Raw genomic sequence first — 18,648 nt, forward strand, 5'->3', positions numbered from 1 at the left:
GTTTCTGGAAAGAACAGCAGCTTCCACTGAACCTTCTATGAGGCTGAGGAGCTGATTAGAATTTCAATAATGTATATAGGTTCGAATGTTGTGAATCAAGAGCCAACAAAAGTGAATCAAGCTTATTGTGAGGGATCTTGAGCCCCTTCAGAGCCATTTGTCACCCTCCTCTGTATGTGACCAAACATCGTTGTGGTTTAGAATATACCAACAGACATGTGGTTTCTAGCAACCAAAGGCAACCAAAGTTACTTGGGTAACTTAAATGTGTGTTACCAGGTCACTGTCCTTATTTGGTTCTAGAATTAGCTCCCTTTCAACCTTTTAAGGTGAGAGTCTTGTCTTCATGTGGACAGCTCCACAAACGTATCCACTCTCTGCCATTACTGGTTCTCTCAAGCATTCCTGAGAAGGGCACCTGTTTAGAAGCATGAGGTTTAAAACTGAGACAGGTGAAAGTTAAAAGTCGAGTGATTCAGCAGTTTTAGACAGCACGGCTCTCAGCAGGGAGCTGATGACACGGGGTGGGGGAGTGAGGTGTCTCTGTGGCTCAGCAGTTGAGCTGGATTTTGTGTTCGAGGTCCTTTGTGAGCTGAGGGTGTCATGGAGCTCTGGATTGCATGGCTTGTTCTGAGGATGTTTGGGAATCTGGGGAGATGCTACACAGGTTAAGTGCTCAATTCAGAAACAAAAGGACTTGCTTTTGATCCCAAAACTTTGGTTAAAAAAAATAGAGCTGCCAGCAAGATGGCATAGCAGGCAAAGATGCTGACTACCAAGACCGGGGAGTTTGATCCCAAAAGCTACATGGTAGAAGAAGAGAACTGTCTTTGGCAAATTGTCCTTTGGCCTCTGTATGTGTGACATGGTGTGCACATATCCACCCATCATACACAAAAAAATAATATAAAATGTAAAATGCTGAGCATGATGGTCCACGGTCACAATCCCAGTGCGGCAGAGCTGGAAACAGTGCAGTTTCCTCAGGCTCACTGACTGGCTAGCCTAGCTTACTTGGCCACTTTCAGCCTGGTCACAAGAAAAAGGATGGATGACACTTGGTGGCCCACATGCCAGGATTTCAGAGATGTAGAGACCAAGCGTGAAGCACCAGGGTGGGCATTGGTAGGACCCATGGTAAAGCAATGCCAACAGAAGCACTCATGGCCCCCTCCCTGCCTGGGTGGACTAGTGGCAAAACAAACCTGGAGGAAGGAGAAAGGAGGCAGAGGTGGCCTTGGCTCCAACAAGATCAAAGGCTGCTGGAATAGTGTGGGTTAGCTAGCGATCTATTACAGTCATAAGAATCAGATATGGTCTACCTATTAAGGATATCATGTGCTTTTTGATAGTGGGGGGACCCAGAAATTGATGTACTGCCTTGGGTTCTATTATGTTTTCAAAGTTTAATTAAGTTGAAGCTGCTCCCACCTGGACCTTGTGAATCGCCTCCAAGTCCGTCATTTGTCACGGAGGGGTGCTTATGAGTAGATTCGTCTTCTAAACAACGCTGTTATTGCCTGAGGTCTCGCCTTAAATCCATCAGCTCATATGAGTGTGAGTGCCTGGCTTGATTTTGATGTATTATCCCAGCAGTTCAGTTCTTATGGGCGAGTGGCTAATTCATTAAGTCATCAGAAGATGGGCGAATAGAGACGCATCGTTAGCTTTCAAAATGATGCTGCCACGAGGAGAGAATTGAACTGAACTTTACTCTCTCCCTCTCTCCTCTCCATATCTATATATCTAAGTACCTATAGATATAAATGTATAGATAGACAGGCTTAAGTGCAGGTTCACTCTTAGTAGGTAAACAGGTGCACTTTTACTCTATATGCCTTTTAGCCTAGGTCTAAAGAAGACTTTCCTGAAGGTAGGAGAAGACTCCCTTCCTTGTGGGCTGCTGGGATTGTGGGTTAATATGGCCTCATTGTGGAATTGAGGAGCAGAGTCTAACACATTTGAAGATGTATGTTCATAGGACACAGCAATTTCACCTCTAATCGTAAGCCTTGGACAACACATCGAGAGATGTGTTCAAGGGCATTCTTTGTAGTGATTTTTGTGAGACTGGGCATTTTCAAATAGCCTGAGTGTCCATTAGTGGAGAGATGGGTGAGGAAAATGTGTTGTGTTTATGTGGTGGGCAGCTGTTAAAAGATGTCTAAGTGGGCCGCCTTAGTGTGACACTGTGCTTGTATCCCTTGTATAGATATAGATACAGGCTCAGACATAGTTCTGGGTGAAGAAAACAAGAGGCGAAATGCATTTTACAGTGTGATGATTCTTGCCTGAGGTTTTGTATCATGCAAAGCATCAGGGAAATCTATCCATGGACGATATACTTTGAGGTAGCTCTGGCTTATTATTGAGGCAGGGTCTCACGTAGCCCAGGCTGGGCTTGTACTTGCTGGTCAGCTAAGGATGGCCTTGAACTTGTAATCTGAATATCTTCACCAACCCTGAGCTGGTTTTACTGTGGAGCATCACCATACCTAGTCTACATGGTGCTGGGGGAGAATGCAGGACTTCATGCATGCTAGGCACACAGTTCATGTGCTACAGCCTCAGCCCCATTTTGAGTGCTTGACAGAGCTGCCTGGGAGGGATGTAAGGCCAGGGGATGCATTAGGTAATGGACCTGGAATCCGTGACACTGAGGAAAATCGTAATACCTATGAGCATGTTTTTTTGTAGTGTAAAAACTAGAAACAGTAGTGATAACATATAAATAAATATTTGTACTTTGGAAAGGTAGGAAGGAGACAACATGTTGAGTCATCTTCTTTGTTACCTTGAATGGATTTGGCATCACCTAGGAGACACATCTCTGGGCCTGTCTGTGAGGATGTTTCAGGAGAGATTTAACTGGGAAGGGAAAACTCAACCAGAAGCAGGTCATACTCTTCTATGTGCTAACGACCTAGACAGAAGAAACAGAGGCAGACGGGATAGGCAAGAAAGACACACACCTGCAAGCCCTTGTTTCTCTCTACTTCTGATCCCTTGAGATGTGAGGAATCTGAGTTGTACATCCACATGATACCCCAATCACTGTACCTTCCCTACCACAATGGACTGCATCCCATCAAGCTTGTGTCCAAACAAACCCTTCCTCCTTTAAGTTGTTTCTGTCAGAAATTCTGCCCCTGGGATGAGGAAGGAGCTGATGCAAGCTGCTCTTTCCATTAGTTTTTAAGAATAGAAGGATAACATCCTGGGAATGAAAGTGGGTGTGGTCAGACCCATACCCCAGTCCAAATCTGTTGGGTCCTTCACTGTCCACACCTCTTGGGATCCTCTCAGCTTTGTCTCTGCAGGGTTTCAGGGGTGGGATCATTTGTCTACCACTTTCTTGACTTCTGATTGCTCACAAAGGACTCAGCTCTAGTGTCCTACCCTACAAGCCATATGAAGGGATTTTCCTGTCTCTGAAGTCGAGCATCAAACTACATTTCTGCTACTTGCATGTCATCCTAAGAAGATTCATTATGCTTGATAGAAACAAAGTATGTAACCACAGGAGAGAGAAAAAAAAAACCAGTCAATTATAGACAGGTTACTGTTTGATCAACCTTCTGGGCTTCTTCTCTGCTCTCTCTATTGTGGATTCACAGATACTGTGGGGTGGATGCTCCACTTGCCAAGGCTGGTGGAGAGTGGTGATAACTCAGAGCATTGTTCTTTCTGAGGAGTTCATATCTGTATTTTAGACTCCCAGTTTCAGAAACTCTAACCGGTATCATTTTTGGTCCATGGATGTATTCCAAGCTGTCTAACCTTGATAGAATTGTGTAATCATTCAAAGCATGTGAACAAGTAGTCTTCCATGCAAAAGAGAGGCGGCTGAGAAGACTGTGTTAGAATCCACAGAAGGCAGGGTGAGGTCAGCTGTTGCCTTGCAATTCTCACCATAGTATTAGTAACATTTCCTGTTGTGACAAATGCCTGGTCAAAGTGACTGAAGAAGGGAGGGTCTGCTTGGCTCACAGTTCTAGGAGGCCAGTCTGTCATGGCAAGGAAGTCATGGTGGTGTGAGCATGAGGCAGCTGGTCACAGCATCTGCAGTGAGGAAGCAGAGAGATGAATTCTGTGTCTCAGCTCATCTTCCTATGCATTCCAGGACCCCAGCCCATGAATGATGTTGCCCACATTCACAGTGAATCTTCCCACCTTAATTAACCTAATCTAGATAATAGCTCACAGGCACATGAAAAGACACTCAGAGGCTTGTCTGCTAGGCAATTCTAGATCCTGCAAAGTTGTCAATCAATATTAACTACCATGGGATCCAGAGACACAACTTGCACCAAGAATACCAGAAGCTTCCCAGAGATCAAACCATGGTGATATTGTCTGGTTCTCTTTCTTGACTAGAAGAAAGCCTACCTTGTTAGATACTTGGACCAATATCTCAGACTTATTTCTTAGAATCATTTGGCTTTAGAGTTAGATATTGATTCTTGACAGTTATTAGTCATAATTGGCTATTTCCAACTAGTTAGCAATCCTTGAACGAATTGATTAGATAAAAATAGGATGTGGAAATAAATACCCTTTTCTCTAAATGTGTTCAGTAAAGTAGGGAGAAAAGAGGGAAAATGACAAGCATGGTTAAGTGTGACATATGCTCAGGAGAGGTGGCAGCAGAGGGGTGGAAGGCCTAGGGTGGAGGCTCTGGGCCTCCATGACACCTTCTGAGGTTTGGCATGGTGGATTAGGGGCTGGGAGAGCAGTGTGATTTTTAACCCAGTCCTCAGCTGCTGGTAGTCTATTCTTGGTCCATGTACCTATGATGCTGGGTACATTGATATACACTGACATTCTCTGCTTATGACTGAATAGTTTCAGTGGAGCAAAAGAGATGAAAAGTCATTTTGAAAATCACCTCAGCTGCTCTGATGTAAAGATACACATGATAAATGTTGAGCTGATCTAAGCATCACCCCAAAAGAATGAGCGGCAGCTTTGAATTCTCCAAACACCATGTTAGGGACGGTCATTATAATATCACATTCAAATCGGTATCCTTCAAGAATAACCATCCATCTTACTTTGTTTGATATTGTCCTGGTTTGAGCCCTGAGGACACCAGAACAATTGGACATTCTAATCTCTACACATAGCTCTCCTATATAAAGTATCAGGCATCTATTGATTCATGGCCATATACACATTTTATATTTAAAAAATTATGTTGTGGTTCCAATGAGATATCTCAGTAGGTGAATGTGCTTGCTGCTAAGCATGATCACCATAATTCAATTCAATCCCAGAATTCACGTGGTAGGAGGAGGGAACTGACTTCTTAAGGCTGTTCCCTGACCTCTATATATCTACTGTAGCACATGCATCCACACACACAATATTTAATAAAATAAAGTGTAAAAATGTTAGAGAGCTAATGAGATTTACATTGGCATGGGAACCAGTGTCCATTTTCAGTGTGCACATAAAAGGCAAGCCACTGCTTGTCTTCCCAGTGTTGGGTGGCAGAGACAGTTAGTTGGATCTCTGGGGCTTACTGACTAGCCAGCCTAGCTGCATTACAATCCCTAGCCCAGTGAGAGATTCCATCTTAAACAGCACGGTGGGTAGAAACTGAGGAATGATACCCAAGGTTTACCTCTGACCTCCACACTTTCACATACACACATACAGATATGTGCATACAAATGTTCATCAACATACATGAGCACATGTTCACATATGCACACATGTGCACATGCGCATAGGCACAAAAGGATGTTGAATTGTGATTTGTTCTGTTCAATGGTTTCTTAAGCAAACTCTTTCTACCTCTACCTCCCCAGTTGAGGAAATGAGATAAATGTGGACTGCTTAGGACCTAAATCCACGGTTTTGTCCTTATCTCCTCTGAAAGGGACCATATTCTTGTGGAAAAAAATATTTTGAGAAATCCATACCAAATTTGGTCTAACCAGGTCAAGCTCTCCAAATGACCTAATCTTAAAGCTTTGTACAAAAGCATTTCTATTTATTCAACTCTTAGAGGCTAAGCACATGCTACAAGATTCTGTGCTTTGGGATGAAAGAGCCACAGCCCAGAGGGCTAAATTTAGATAACACCTGAGTTGTTTTGCTGCTAAGTAGAGTTTAATAGACTTACTGCTGCAATCTTTATATGCATGTGGCATGACAATTTATTTTGTTTGTCAGAAATGAATGTTTAAGGGAAAAAAAGCTTTTTTGAACTACATCAAGAATTTCATACCATAGAGGCCATTTTGACTTAAAGACGACTCATTTCCCACAGGTGGGGATAAGGGGACTTCTTTCTGAGGCAGAGCTGGTGTTGTGTGTAGCTAAGAAGAGTTTCCACATATGGTTTGGCTTTGTGGAATTGGGTTGTGTAATTCCTATGTAAAGAACACAGATGATAGTTCATAAGTGGTTGTGGCTCAATTATGGAATGCCCCAACAGGCTCATGTGTTTGAACCCTTGCTGCTTGGGAAGTTGTGGAATCTTTTAGAGATGGACCCTCCCTGGAGGACATGGGTTAGTGGCTGGGCCTTGAGGTTTTCTAGCTCCATCCCCCTTCCTGTTGCTTGCTTCTCTGTTTCTTCACTGTGGATGCAGTGTAACTAGACACTGGATGTTCCTTCCTGTTTGCCTTCCTCACCATGATCAGGTGTATTCTGGAACTGTAAGCCCAAACCAACCCTTTCTTATGCTGCTTCCTGTCAGGCATTTGGTTACAATAATGAGAAAAATAACAAATACAATGTAAATCTCAAATAACTCAAATTTCTGTGAGGTTCTGACACATCCAAGGATAAGCTCAATGGCTACCTCTCTGGTGTCTCATAGACAGGAAATAAGGCCAATTAAAAATGGCTCTTAGGACATCCTGAGTGACCTGACATATTGGAGTGCAGCATATGGATCTCATGAAAACATGTAGGAAAAACAGGGTACCAGGGAGATGGCGCACTTGATACAGTACCTGCTTCATGAGCACGATGACCTTATCAGATCCCAGGACCCACTAAAAGAAGAGCACAGTGGCTTGCGCCTGTAACTCCAGTGCAGTGGGGTTGGGACCAGACACAGACAGACTCTTAGTGCTCACTCACTGGCCAGCTGGGTTAGGTGGTTGCTGAACTCCAGGTTCAGTGAGAGACTCTGTCTCATAAACTAAGGTGGAAAGTGATGGTGAAAGTTACCTGACATCAACATCTGGTCTCCAAATGCAAAGGCACACACACACACAAAACAGAGCAAAAAAAATGGAAAATAGGGATTAATTTTGGGAAGGGATCTTCTCTTTCTGTATGTTACCTCTGCAACCTAGTTTTAATTAGATTTATTTTATGACTGTGGAAAATGTCTGCAAGAAACAGCTAAATTGAAGAGAGACATTGCATTGGCTTCTGCTTTCAGAGGTTCCAGCCCCTGCTCACTAGGCTTCATTACAATGGGTCTTCAGTAAGGTTAGACTATCAGAATTTGCATCAATTTATGAATCAGTAAGTAGATGATTCATTAAATCAATCCTCACCATCCAAACACTTTTCAATGGTTGGATCTATTAACTAGGAGTTAGGTCTTTAACAATGACTTCCTTTGGAGGTTGTTTCCTGTTTAAAACATAGTAACATCAGCAGGTTGTTTCCTGTTCAAAATGTAATAGCATCATCAGAGAAACTATAAGTTGTCCCTGGATCTCCAAACACAAGGACAGGTGGTCCAACACATCCAGCCACCCTTCCTTTCAGAATAAACTCTTGGATACAATGGCACACAGATGGAAAGGGATATGGACTTACTGGCATTGCTTCTGATGGAGTTAATTTTGGCTGGCAACTTCCTTATATTAGAAGCAACTGAAACCCAAGCTGCTGGTCACAGAAAACCCATCTAATGTGGGTGGGATCTTCTGGTGGCAGCCCAGATAAAAAGACATGGAAGAAAGAAATTTCTTGTCTACCTGTCTGTTTTTGCTCTTGCTGGCATGTCCATCTGTACCCTTGCTGTGACATTCTTTCACTGATGTTAGAACCAGCTTCTCTGAGCTTCTGATGCTGACTGAAGAACTAACTGCCAGGTTCTCAGCTTCTCCATTGTTAGATATTGTTGGACTGCCTGGACAGTATTGTAAGAGCTGATCTAGCAAATCCTCATTAGATGTGTATGTATGTATGTGTGTATGTATACACATATATATCAATATATATCTATATATCTATATATCTATATATCTATATCTATATATACATATATATAAATAAAATATTTCAGTTCTGACACTTTAGAGATACCTGACAAATACACTACCCAAAACCCTCTGCTCTGCAGTCCAATCATGGTATCTCAGGGTTCAGGTGAAGGTAGGAGGATTGGAAGTTCAAGGTCATCTTCTGCTTCAGAGATCTCAAGGCTGGTTTGGGCTACATGAAACTGTCTTAAAAAATCTATGAGTTTTCTAGTGACTTTAAAATAAGGTATCTTCTCTGTGTGGTTTGTGTGTTATTTGGGGTGTCTAGCCTTGTCCTGAGGACTTCGTGTAGTGAAGATAGCCATACATGTGGCCCAACAGAGAGACATAGACAATACCTCAGACATTATTGGATTTTTTGGGGGGATGTTTTTGTTTTTATAACTTTACTACACAGTTTGTGAAATTATATTTCCATAGCATAATCTGCTCCTGTAACCTATAAAGCTGGTTAATACTAGAGGATTGAGATGTCAGTCATGAGGCAGATACTTGTCTTAGAAGGCTCTTGGAAGCTGGTGGTTCTCTATGGTCTGTGCTGATTGAACATGCTCAGGGTACTGCAAAGGTCAGTGCAATTGGTAGACCAGTTGTCTATGAGTGGGTTTGTAGAGCTGAGATGGAAGTTTTAGATTGGGGTTTAACATTTGTTAATTCAGTGTGCTGGAGGCAGAAAACATGCTTACATAGTTACACATGTATACCACATAGATATTCATCTTAAATCTTAAAATGAGTCATGATATTTTTGTTTGACAAGAGGGAATGAATTTTAGAAGTGTTTGAATGACTTTTCATAGGCCATCTATGAGCAGGTGCCAAAGCTGGACCACAGCCAGAATATCAAGTCTAAGTAGCCTATTTGCCAGGTGTGGGCTGAATCTTCTGCTGGCCTCTGTACTAGCATTGGAACCAGAAGGCATGGGACCTCCTTGACACCTGCAGCTGAGATTATGTAGACTATGTGACTCTAGTTTTTGCCAGATAACTATGCATATTCCCAGATGACTGTGAAAGCACCTCAGTAGACCTGCCCAAAAAGCAAGGGAGGCAGTGCATGAGAAATGTCAGATGAGATTGTCCCTTGCCTCACTAGGAATGCATGTACACACACACACACACACACACACACACACACACACACACACACACACACACACACAATATCTCTCTCTTTTTTGTCTCTCTCTTTCTCTCTCTTTTTCTGTCTCTGTCTCTCTCTCTGTGTGTGTCTCTCTCTCTGCCTCTCTCTCTGTTTCTCTGTCTCTGTCTCTGTCTCTCTCTCTCTCTCTGTCTCTCTCTCTCTCTGTCTCTCTCTCTCTCTCTCTCTCTCTCTCTCTCTCTTTCTGCTGTAATCTTAGTCATTTTTGCCTGGAGACCAGACTCCTGGCTGTGAAGTCCAGTTTTCTAGAGGTCTTCATCCAGTATCTGCATTCTCAGGATTTAGACCAGCCAGTATGTTGAAGTTATACGACCCAAAATTTGGGAGAGCCTGGAGTCTGGCCTGGAGGGATGTACTCCTTGGGATATGAGATGTAACAACTCAACTACAACTAAAAGGCTAAGTTAGCAAAAGAGGTACTACAGGCTAGAGGCATGGCACACAGCCTCTGAGATGAATGCACTCACATAATGTTGTAAGTGTTCACACTCTCTGCCGAATCCACCTTCTTTTCAGCTATTCACTGTATACACGATGAATATCAACTTAGGGTACTTTAAGTGTCAAGAAGTTTTCAGACCCCTGTGAAGGCAGGATTCTGGTTGCCATGGGAGAGGGATGAGTGGACAGGCGTGGGTGTGTGTGTCTCAGTGTGAATTGTTAAGCACATCGACCCTCTGCTGCCACTAGTCCCTGAGATGATAAATCACCTCCCTCCTACAGTGGTGAATGTTTTAACCCTTTCCTGGCATAAGTCTCATAAATAAGAGATGACGAACCTTGAGGAACGAAGCTTGGAAAATACCCAAACTGTAGATCTTTGCAGAAAGGTGACATGGTTTTCAGTTTACAAAGGGTACAATCACAATTTATTTTAAAAGTGTGTATGCAGAAGGTGAAAGAGAAACTTGGGCTCAGCATCAAAACCGTTGTACTGGGGGTTAGGGAGGTAGACTGATGAGGGGTTCACTGCAGAAGCATGAGGCCTTAGCTTGATCCCAGAACCCAAGAAACAGGAGTGAGGGGAAAGGGATGGAGGAGGGGAGGCAGGGAGAAAGGAGCAGGTAGGGGGAGCAGAGGGAGACAGAAGAGGGAAAAGGAGCAGGAAAGAGAATGAGGGAGAGATGGCTTAGAAGGGAAGAGTGCTTGCTGCTCTTGCAGAAGACTTTAGTTCTTAGTACCTGTGTGAGTCATCTATGATTCCAGTGCTAGGAGGATGCTCTCCTGTGAGTCAACCTGTGATTCCAGTGCTAGGAGGATGCTCTCCTGTGGCTCCTGCAGACACTGCGCAGTATACATATCCACATTCTCAGGCACCACATACACATACATGAAAATAGAACCTTTGAAAAAGAAAGAAAGCCAGGCATAGTGGTGCACACTCAATCTCAGCTCTGGGGAAGCAGAGATGAGCAAATGCCTGGGGAGCCATGCTGGTCATTTTGGCTACCCTGTTTGGTCAATTTCAGGTAAAAGTGAGTAACTGTCTCCAAATGGGGAGTGGCTGAGAAAGAGACCTAAGATTGATCTGTGACCTCCACATGCAAGCATACATGCACCCACACCTGCATGTGGACCTGCATGCTCAGTGAGCATGCACACATGCACATACATGCACACACATACATACATGCACACACATGCACACACATATACACATGCACACATGCACACCCATGCACGTATGTACACACATACATACTGGAGATCCTTAAACATTTTATTTACCCTTTTCCCACGTTGCCTGTTGTTTTTCTCCTATACATAATGCTGGTGAGAAGACAAAAGGTTAAAAAACTCATTATGTGTTGGAGAAAGAAGAAAATTCTTTCTCAGAGGTCAGTCTCTCTGCAATCAGTCAGCAGTGATGGATTTGAGTGTGGGTGTTTGTGAAAGACACAACACATCTCGTTCCAGAACTTTGGAGGCAGAGAAACTTAAATCATCTTAAATGTCACCTCTAGTGGCTTCTTGCTTCTGCTCCATCCAGATTGACACACATCTGTGTGGTCCCCTGGCATCGAGTGATTTCTTCTCATCCACTGGCAAGCTCTCGCTGAAACACAGGTCACATGCTGCCTCTGGGAAAAAGGGTCCGTAACCCCCAAAAGCTTGAGGTTCAAGGTAGAGGACCCTCTTCTGGACTGCATAAGTCCCCCATCCTATAAGACGGTGCTTCTCTGCTTCCACCAGTCAAGGTCTTTGGTATCTTCTGCTGGCTTCTGCATAGGGCTCGGGGGTGGGGGCACTGCAGTAACAGGCTTGGTGAGTGAGATAGAGCTGAGCTTAAGTTTCATTTTACTTCTGAGTTGAAGATGGAGCCCAGCTGTGCTTGGCTCAGAAGTAACCCTAATAGGGTAGGAGGGAATATTGTGCTAAGCCAAAATATGTGGCCAGGGACTTTATTTTATTTTATTGCATTCTACAATTTTCATGCCCTGACTGGAATGTGCGTGCAAGCTCGAGGGGTAGTGATTTATCAAGCCCATTTTCCAAGACTGTTATCCTTCATCTTGACACACTGTTAAAATCATTTAATTGTCACCGTGTTGTCTCGTCACCACGCAGTCACAGTGATTCATTATTTAGGATGCACAGGCGTTCTGCCTTCTCTCTACTTAGTGGGGCAGGCATTGAGCTTTGTTGTACGATGTGTGGGCTGGAGATCATTCCTGCTCGATACACGAAATCAGTACAGGGTTCTCTTATGGCTCAGGGCTGGTCTCTGTTTTCACTGAGTATTTGGTGACATGAATGTGGTGCCTGCCTGTGCCCTGCCCTGTCCTGTTGGTCAGATGCTCTGGAATGTCTCTTTCTTGGGACCTAGCTCGCCTGTGCTACTTGGGCTCGTCTCAAGGGCTTTTCAAGGGTGGGTTTTCCACGTGATCCCTCTCTCAGGGATGTCAGCCCTATTCCAAACTTGAAGTAAAATTCTTATGGCTCCTAGCCCTCAAACAATCCCACCAGTTTGCTCTTCTGTCTTCTTATTCTCACTGTAGTAGAATTGCCCCCTTGGTATCCATGAACACCCGCTCTAGAGCTTGCTTCTATAGCAAGACTGACACTTTCAGATGCTGAAGACCCGCTATAAAAAGTACTGTCACATTTGTGTAGACCCCATGATAGCTCAATTTTATATTTAAAAGTGTGTGTGTGTGTGTGTGTGTGTGTGTGTGTGTGTGTGACTTGTGTGCAAGTGCCTTCTCAGGGCAGAAGAGGGTACAGGATCCTTCTCCTAGTGCTGCAGTTAGAGGTGACTCTCAAGTGGATGCTGGGAACCAGATTTGGGTTCGCTGCCACAGCAGCATATATTCCTAATGCTGTATGATATCTCTAGTCCTCTTCTTCCTAAATACACCATGTCTAGGCTGATCATAACACTTGGGTCAATGTAAATTATTTGTAAAGCACTGTTTTGCTATGATATTTAAGGAGAAAAAAGAGTCCATATATGCTTGATTTGGCTGTCACTTTTCCTAAGGATTTCTGGTTCATACTGGCTGAACCCATAGAGCTGGAGCCCATGGAGACAGTGGGTTAGCTACATTTTTTGACATATCTGGAAATAAAGCATTGTATTATAGTCATCTAGAGTCTAACAACTCTCACACTGATTATGATACAATATTTGTTGCATTTCCTTCCTGAACTTTTTTTCCATGTTTAAAACTTTAGTTTTTATGCTTGTGTTTTATTTTTAATCTGTAGGATAGGAATTTTCAAACATTCTCAAATTGAGAGAGGCTAACATGACATATCCCTGTGCAGCTATCATTCAACTTCAATAATCATCAAGTTTTCATACAACTGGGCAAATATTTAATGAGGGAAATTTCTTTCTAACAAAGCCACAGCAATAAGAGCAGGCAGGGCCTGCCACATTGCAGCCTGAGAGCCGGTGGAGGCAGGCAGAAGTAATCAATGGCTGCTAATGCCATTCAGTACAAGTGTAATGGAGTGTAGAATGATGGCTGGATGGGCATGAGATCGCTGAAACCAATCTTAGCCCCACTAAAATTGGGAAAACCAGATGTTAGTTAGCACCTTATGTGAGGCTCTAAGTAGTGCTCAGGACTTCAGTGATGGGGTCTTGCTAAAAAGAATTGGATCTGAAAGTGTGACAGCATTAAACAGAAAAAGAGGAATCACACTAATCCCAGAGAAGTCTCTGCACCTAATCAGGTTAATCATGGCGTGGGGATCTGGAACAGCACATTGGAATCTGGAAAATGGGATTCTCTCACGCAAATTTATAGAAATAAAGGCCAGGGACTGCCTCTGCCCACATTGTAGCCCCATACTCTCTGAAATGATCATATAGTTGCTTCAGAACTTGTAAAATTCCAAGAAAAATGTTGAAGTTTCTGCCCTGGGCTACTGTCCTGCATGCCACTGCTCTCCTTTGCTGTCAGACTTCTGAAGATACCCCTAGATATTTTCTAAATATTTATAAATCTGCAGATGACATATAGTAGCCTCTGTTCCTTATATGCTTAATCATGGCTTGTCTGAGTTTTCATGAGTAACTCTGGCTTCTTCTATTTAACTTCTACATAATCCCCTGTGTAATTGTGCTTGGCTTTCTTACCCAAATGTCCTGTTAATAGCCAGCCACGTTAGTCGCTATTATTTACATGCACCGAAGAGGCTACATCGGACACAGAGTGGACTCTTGAGGTCAAAGGTCATGGGCATCTTAGATTCACCACCACACATTACTAAAACCATCTCCAAAGCACCCAGCATCTTCATCCTTCATATCCTTCTGCTCTTATAAATTGTATAAAGTGGATTGTCACTTTCAGGCTCAATATTGTAAAGCTTGGTAGAAATATTTATCATGGTGCTGATATGAATAGTATTCAACTTAAAGCTCTTTAGGACATTTACAACTTACGATATGGTCTTGTATATATGTTTTAATCTGTGTGTGGCCATGGGTATACTATGTCTCACCAATCTGAGAAACTACTTTATATCTTGGTGAATTATTTGTATATGAATGATCTATCCTTATCATCTCTCTCTCCCTGCCCTTCTTACACACACACACACACACACACACACACACACACACACACACACACACACACACACACACACAAGCACACACACACACACACACACACAGTCAAAATGAAGTTTCTATATACCTTAAAGATTTGTGTACCATGTGTATGGGGGTATTTTCTCATATTCTCTTGAATTGCTTGATTTGGGATTTTAAAATTTTATTAAATTTTGTGTGTTGATTTTTATCTAGAAATTTTACTCGAGTCTTAATAATTCTAATAATTTAATACAAGGCCGGCTTGGATGCCCTGTTTGTGGATCCTCACCAACTTTACAGGTTATTCTGCGTCTTCTTCCCCTGTCATTTAATGCCTATTGCACTGATGAATGGAAGCAGGAATTGGCATCCTTTCATATCTTGATGTTGTTGTGAGTGCATTCATAGTTTATCTTAAGTGTGACCTTTGCACTAGGGTTTGAAAGCCTCATTGGGTAGAGGCGATATCTATGGTTCCCAGTTTACTAAGAGACTTTGTAATGAGTAGATATTTATTTTTATAGAATGCCCATACTTTAAGGATTATTGTGATGATAATCATACCTCAATCTTTGAATGTGGTGCCTCCTTTTCCTAAAAGCTCTGGTTTTGAGCCATGATTAGATTCTCAGAAAAATCCCTATTTGATCATGATGGATGATGATGTTGAGATGCGGGTAAATCTATTTAATAGTGATTTTTAAATTATTTATTTTTACTTATGTGCACATGGTGTGTGTATTTGCACATGTATGCACAGGCTAGAGGAGGGTGCACTGGATGCCTGGAGCTCGACTGATGGGTGTTTATGAGTCACCTTACATGGTGCTAGGAACCAAACTTGGATCCCCTGCAAGAGCAGTAGGTGTTCTTCACCATCAGACTATTTCTCCAGCCCTTGATAGTGTTTTATTTGGGATCTTTATATTGACAGGTGATCAGGGTTCATAGTTTTTGCTTAGACTGTCTGTATTTCATTTTGTTAAGCCTTAATACTATCCACTGAGTGTTTCACAGCTATCTTTTCAGACTCTAAATGAATTTATATACAATGGACAATGATCTGGTCTTTTAAAGTCTGCTAAAAATTCCCAGTGATTTCTTTTTTAACTTTTGCCTTTGGAATGTGCATATTAGTCCAGAAAGGCAAATTAAATCCTCAGCTCTGATTTATTCTTGTTGGTGTGAAGTCCCTGCTTCTCCTCAGGTCCCTTTTCATTTGATAAATTTACCTTGCAGATGATACTTGTAATGTGGTATTTAATGTACAGAATTACTAATAGTTCATTCTTTTTAATACATACATCTCACAAAACACCATATTACCCAGACGCTCTACTTGCCTGGGTGTCCCAAGACTGAGGAGAACTATTAAGACAAAGCCTGCTGTGGAGCAGTACAGGTCATAGTAGTTCAAAATGTCCACCAACAGACATTTTGGCATGTTCCCATGAAGTTGAAAATTAATCTTCCTGAGGCAGGAGTGAGGTGCTGACACATACAGTGACATGCATGGCTGAAGTCTAGAAACGTGACATTCTGAACTAATGACATAGAAAGGATTGCTCTACATTGAGCGTTCTTCCTGGAGACTTCTTCAATGGTGCCTTCTCTGTGACTGTCCTTATTTGCTATTGGAATTCCTAGAAGATGCATTTAGAGCTTCTTGGTCCTTCTTGTCTAGTACTCCTTTGTATCTCTGTGTCCTCTGGTCCACTCTGGATGAGTCCTATGGAGCCAAGATTCCAACCTGCTCGATCCCGACATGGATCCCAGGACCCATTTGTGTTCCAACGTGGGTTCTTAAGTTAGCCCCAACTCTCAGCTTGTTAGAATTATCTGGGGGAGCCTCCATTGAGAGATTTCCAGATCAGATTGGTCCATGGGTACTATGGGTGTTTCTGATTGCTAATTGATGTAGGAGGACCCGACTTGTGGGCAGTATCATCTCTACATAGATGATTTCAATCTGTAGAAGAAGTTAGCTCAGGAAGAAAGAAAACAAGGCATTAAGCACCAACCCTCCATAGTTCCTGAATCTGCTCCTGCTTGATTTCCTGCCCAGCTTCCTTCAGTGATGTCCTGCTAACTGTGAGTGTAAGCTGACACAAACACTTTCCTTCTCATCTTGCGTATGGCTATGGCGTTTCCCCCAGCAGCAGAGAGGCAAACCATCAAGTTGTCAGTCATATAGATCACATCTCCTCTTCGTGACTTGAGGGAGCTTTGGTTGAGACTGGAATATGTGAAGGCAGACAAACAAAGCATGATTTTTCCCTAGAGCATCGAAGAACGCAGCTCTGCATGATGCAGCGCTTCATTGGCAAAAATCAGGAGCTGTTGATTGCATGTATGCTTTTATTTGACTTATATTTTTATCCTCTCCATGGCCTCTTATTCTCTTCCATTTCTCCTGACTCCACCCACCCCAGCAAACTTCCAGTTATTATGGAAGATGCTAGACCAAGTGAATCAACCTTGGGTCTGTGTGCGTCTTCTCTCTTCCACATTACTGACTAATTGTTTGCCTCCTCTGCCAGCTCGTGCGTTCTCAGCATCAAACACAATTCCTTCAGGCTTTGAGCTGAAAGTAGGGCAGAGTGCATTGTGCAGAGCCTGGGCTGCAAATATCTGCTTATACATGTGAAAGGAAGCATGATAGAAGGATGCTACACTCTAGAACTAAAGAGCTTCATGGGAGAAAACAAAGACATGCCTGAAATTTATCTTAAAGGTCTGTTTGCAGAGAACATAAAAACTCAGTGTTGTGGTCTGAACTCAAACTGTAACCAACAGGCGTATATGCTTGGAGCACTTGTTTCCCCAGAAGCAGCAGCACTGTTTTGTGGAGGGTTAGGAGGTGGAGCCCTGTGATAGGAAGTGGGTCAGTAGAACAGGCCCTGAGATTTGTAGCATGACCCTATTTCCTGTTCACTTTCTTCTTCCTTGCTGGACCCAGTGTGTTCCTCCACCTCCCATTCCTGCTGCCACATTTTCCCGGTCATTTTGGATGATGTTTCCTAAAGCTATGTGCTCAAATAAGCCATTTATCCCAGAAGTTGCTGCTTGGCAGGTGTTTGGTTCCAGCAATGGAAAATGTAACTGATATACTTACCTTTCTGTGTCACACGGATGGCTCATGGCACTCTGAAGAACAGGCTATCTGAAGAGGCCCAGGTACTTGGGTTTCAACACTGAGCTTGAAGAATTTCAGTTTCTAATTTTTGTGAGTTAGAGAATTCAGGAAATTCCTTCCTACACACAAACTCCAAGAAAGACTAGACCTTGGCTTTGTCTCATGTTGCTCCTTCATGGCTTGAGCTTTTCCAGGGGAAGTTAACGGTCCATTGGTTGTTGTATGTTGTGGAACAAATAGAAATGGGTTGTGATTAGAGTCACAGGCATCTCTCAGAGAAGGATGTAGGGAAATATCAGAGAAGTCCTAATTGTCTTCACAGACGGATCAGGACACACAAGTACCATCAGTTTGCAGGTGTGTGAGCATTGAAGCCATACTGTTTTGTTATCCCTGCAGCTCACAGTGGTCACCTTCCTTGCTTTGGACATTGTTGAAGTACATTTTAGTAATATAGTTTTGTAGCCTAAATCAATCAATATTAACAAGATAGCTATTGGGTAATCCAGCTATGAAATAGGGATAATAATGCAGATGACTTCACAAAGAGTTTGGGGATGGGTTGACATGGTGTGTGGATGCATTTAATGGGACCGGACATGTTATGTACTTTCTGTTTATCCTGGACCCAAGGATTCAGTTATAGTTGAAAAGTAGTTCATGTCCCTGGAAGTCTAAGTGTAGAGGTTTAGTCTCCAGCATGATAGTATTGAAAGATTCCATGAAATTTTAAGAGGTGGGGCCTGGTGGAGGTCCTTAGATATTAAGGGATATGCCCCTGAAAGTAACTGTGGAGCCCTGGTCTCTTTCTTTCTATCTTAGCTCCCAGGTTTATGACATGAATGTTCTTTTTTGTTTCTGTTTTTGTTTTGTTTTGTTTTGACACATTTTGAACTATCAGCATAGGTCCAAAACAATAAGGCTACCAGTTATTGGATGGCATCTTCTAGAACAGTGAACTAATTAAATGTGATATAAGTTAATTACCACAAGTGTTTTGTTATAGTAACACAAAGTTGACAGATAAACTTAATATGTGTGCCTGTGTTTAGATAGTACC

Source organism: Mus musculus, chromosome 16 (assembly GCF_000001635.26).
Source record: "Mus musculus strain C57BL/6J chromosome 16, GRCm38.p6 C57BL/6J".
Classification (NCBI taxonomy): Eukaryota; Metazoa; Chordata; class Mammalia; order Rodentia; family Muridae; genus Mus; species Mus musculus.